Below are 4,413 nucleotides of genomic sequence, written 5' to 3' on the forward strand. Positions count from 1 at the left end.
ATGACTGCAGACAAAGAGACATCTCAGAAGGAGGAGGTGGACAGATCCTGCAGTTTTTGTGGTCACTGCTCTCACTCAGCAAAAAAAGAACTTTTGTGTAGTCACTGGAGGATCTGTTTTTGAGTGACAGATTCAAATAATCCCAGGGAGACAACTGGATTTGAAATGTGGCTTTGCCTTTGTTGCTCATCACCCACAGCTAAAAGCAATTCCAAGGCATCCCCAAGCCCTTTTTCTTTCCAAAACTCACCATTTCTGCCAGCAAAGCAATACCTGGTGTTTGTGGCCCAAACCACAGGAAGATTTAATTTGGAAGAGCTGAGGAAATGGAGCTGGGAGGGAGGACGGGGCTGCTKCTCCTCTGTGGAGCCCCTTCACACACAAACCCTCTTAGGGCGTGTGGGATTTTTGTGTCACAGGAYATGGTGAGTTCTGGGAAGGCCCCTCTGAACCTCTGCTGGGAGAACCACACAGAATCCACCCTGGGAGCACTGGAACAGCTCAATGGAAATGCCTGAGGTTCAGGAGAAGCCCCATTGTACCAAACTCCATAAGATCTCCCGGCCATTTTCCTGCTGAGACCTGGAGTGAGGATACAGAGTTTATCTTCCAGTTCTCCTGTTTGATTCCTTGACATTGCTAATGGTGCTTTTGTTCCTGTGCTCAGGTTTAAGCTCAGCTTTATTCCAGTGTCCCTGGAAATGAGCTGTGCCCAGGACTTTTCCAATGCAGCAGCAGCTTCCCCACACGGCCCTGTCACACCGGTTCTTTCCCTTTCTCACATTCCCTGTGGATGCACTCTGGACTGGTATTTACATCCCTTTCCTGTTTGTCTCATGGGCCATTCCACCTCTGATTCCCTCACCAAGGTGTCTCCTGAGGGAAAAACATCCTCCTTCCACGCAAAGGCCTCCAGCCTTACAAGAAACTGTGGATTTACTCCAGATTTACTYCACAGACAGCAACCTCAGCACACAAACCTACCAGGGAAGCAAAAAAAAAAAACACTTTCAGGTGAGTCCAGCCTGGAAAAAACCCCATTTATATGGGATATATGACAATCCATCACAGGAGAGTGTCCCTCTGCATGTCCTGCTCTCAAGGGGATGATTTTTGTGTCCTGGAAGGGCAGAGTGGATTGGGAAGAGCCCGGAGCAGTGATCAGGGCCCTTTATCATCTGATCTGCCAGACATTTCCAAACAGAAATTAAACCCTGCACCACCTCAGGATGTGGGGGCCACTTCTGTCCCCATTGCATGGAGCAGGAAAGCAGAGCACAAAACTGACCTGGGAAAAAGATTCCTCATCTCCAGACAGAGGATTTGGGCTGTTTGTGCCCAAAACTGAGGATACAGACCCAAATCTGGGCAGGAATGGTGAGGGACACTCGTGGATGCACAAGGAGGCTGATGGATCAAACCCCTGCTGAGGCTGGGAATTAGAGCTGGAATTAGAGCTGGAATTAGAGCTGGAATTTGAGTTGGAATTAGAGCTGGAAAAAGTGCCATTCCCAGGTATTCCACCCCCATTTCAGAGAGGTGAAAAGGCACAAACAGAACCTCCCATCTCCCAGGCCCTCCTGCCCCTCGGGATCCTTCTGGGAAGACAAATAAATCCATCAGCAGATTGTTCAAGAACATTTATTGTCACCACCAGTGACGTTTTACCTGGCCTGAGATTAAGATCAACAATAAATTCCTGCCCATGGAAAAGAATGAGCCCATGAGAAAGCCCAGGGCTCTCCTTACCCAACAGGGGTATCTTTACTCCATCTCCCAGCAGCTGCATCTTCCCAGGGCTTTGGGGGAAAGGAAGAGGGAGGGGASCAATGCCAGGAGGGGTTTGATAAGGACAGAGAGCTGGAGGAAAGGACAAAAAAAAATTAAATATGAGGAGGGAAGAGCCCTGGTCTGTGTTATCAGCAAACACACAAACATTCCACACCCAGAGCTGGGGTTACAGCCCTGCTCCCTCTCTGCTCCAGGCATGGACAGGACAGGAGGGACTCACTCCCTGCTGGGTTTTGGCATCATTGTCCTGATGGGCCATGGCAAATCCGTGTATTTTACAATAAACATCACAGCCTGTCCATAGCACTTCCATTTCCCAAAACATTTCATTCCCCCAAAGATTTTGGCTTAGAAGGATAAAAAATCCACCTCCCCAAGGCACTTAAGAGAAACCCCAGCTTCTGTTTTCAGATATAAACCCTCATTGGTGTGGAACAATTTCCTCAAATCTCTTTTTCTCCCAACAGGCAGAGATTCAGCAGGAATGTCTCAGCTCCAGCAATCCCACCKGGAAAAGATCCTGCTCTGCCTGGGMTKTGKGACYTTGTGGCTGCAAAGGGGCTSCAGAGACAGAGCACCGAGCACAGGAAGGGTCAGGTAAAAATAAAAAATGAGTGCTTTTGGAGCACTGAGACAGCAAAGCTCAGAGGGGCTGAGCAGGGGAATGGAGCAGGAAATGAGCCTGAGCCGAAAACCATAAAACCCTAAAACCCTAACCCTAAAACCCTAACTCTAAAACCCTAACTGTAACGCTAAAACCCTAACTCTAACCCTAACCTTAACCCTAAAACCCTAACCCTAACCCTAAAACTCTAACCTTAACCCTAAAACTCTAACCTTAACCCTAAAACTCTAACTCTAACCCTAAAACTCTAACCTTAACCCTAAAACTCTAACCTTAACCCTAAAACTCTAACCCTAACCTAAAACCCTAACCCTAAAACCCTAAAACCGTAACCCAGAGCTCCCCTGCACCTGAGCACAGGCACCACTACCAGGGGGCTTCACTCAGTGCCATGGTGACAGATTTGGGATGTTCCTGTCCAAATCCTCCTACAATCAGAACACAGCATCTCTGATATCACCCTGAGGCCCACACAGCAGCACTGCAGCTCCTTGTCCAGCTTGGCTGCTTTGTGTTTTTACAATATTGTTTTTAAAGTTAAGGTTGAAAAAATAAAAGCGTGTTTGCAGTGTAAAGGCCATTAAAGCATCACTGACTGTCAGGGCTTTGGACAAACAGGTTCTGTGAGTTTTGTGTGTGTAAAAGTGCCATCATTCTGGCTGTTGGTACAACACATTCCATCTGCAGAATTCCTGTCTCTGATGGGGAGAGGGGAGAACTTGCAGGGGACACAGAGCAACATCAGAACCCCCAGAATCTCTTTGCTCTGCCTTCACCAGAGCTTTCCTGACTGAAATGGGAACAAGGGACACATCCTGTGCCTTGGAATTAGGAAATGTGGCTGGGGAAGCTGCAGGAGGGACCCACGGGTTAAACACAGCACCCTGTGACAGGGACAGAGCTGGAGCTGAGCCTGACATCAGCTGAGCTGAGCCTGACAGAGAGAGAGGAGGTGCAGTCCAGCCCTTCTCCTGTAAGCCGAGCTTATCCCAGGGCAGGGGCAGAGCCCGGCTCATCCAGGGTGGAGCTGTGGGATCCTGTCCCTCCGTGCCCCTTGGCTCTTTGTTGCCAGGCACAAGTAAYGTGATTTTTTCAGTTAGTCACRYTCATTTCTCRCCCTGTTTATTCCTTCTAAGATCCYCARGTCCTTCTGGGAGGTTTTGAGAACTGAGAGAGCAGACAGGAGCAGTTTCTGCTGTGATTCCCRGTGTTTGAACTCCCTCAGCATCCCCAGGAATCCCAGTCAAAGGCACAGCCAAGACATCCCTCAAGTTGTTGAGGTAAATCTGTGCAAACTGAGCTCTGATTCTGTGAGCTCTGAATCTGTGGCCACTTCCCAGCTGGTGACCCCACACATCTGGGGGTTCCCGTGCTTTTCTCACACAGAAATTTAATCCCATAAACCCAAGGCTTCTGGGGAAATGAGACAGCAGAGCTGGGGGAGCCCTCACCCCGTTTATTAAAGCTTTGCACACTCTGAGCAGATGCAGGCAGAGTTTCATTTCCCTGACTTTAATCCTCTCCTCCGCAGCACCGGGGCACCCGCGGACACGGCGTGGGTGTCCTGACAAAACACAGGATGCTGTTTTTTCCTTCMCAGCCACACCACACACCGAGCAGCTCCCCGGCTGCCTGCCTGATGATGCAAGCAGTGAATAAGCACGAATAAAGACACAGAAACTGGGTGTTGTTTGTAGAAGTGAGGAGCAGAGCCCTCCACCCAGCGCTGGGGATACCAGAGCTCTTGCACAACTCAGCTCTCAGGCTGCTGCTCCTCTTTTTTATGCATCTCTGTCTCTGTGTGCACTTTTTTCACCAGGAGCACTCGGGAAGTTTTCCTTTTCTTTCCTTTCCTGCCAGCCTGTGAGCAGCAGAGCTGGGATGGGAAAGTTTTCCTTTCCTTTTCCTTTCCTTTCCTTTCCTTTCCTTTCCTTTCCTTTCCTTTCCTTTCCTTTCCTTTCCTTTCCTTTCCTTTCCTTTCCTTTCCTTTCCTTTCC

Source organism: Malurus melanocephalus, unplaced genomic scaffold, assembly GCF_030028575.1.
Source record: "Malurus melanocephalus ecotype Western Australia unplaced genomic scaffold, MMel_1.1 scaffold_846, whole genome shotgun sequence".
Classification (NCBI taxonomy): domain Eukaryota; kingdom Metazoa; phylum Chordata; class Aves; order Passeriformes; family Maluridae; genus Malurus; species Malurus melanocephalus.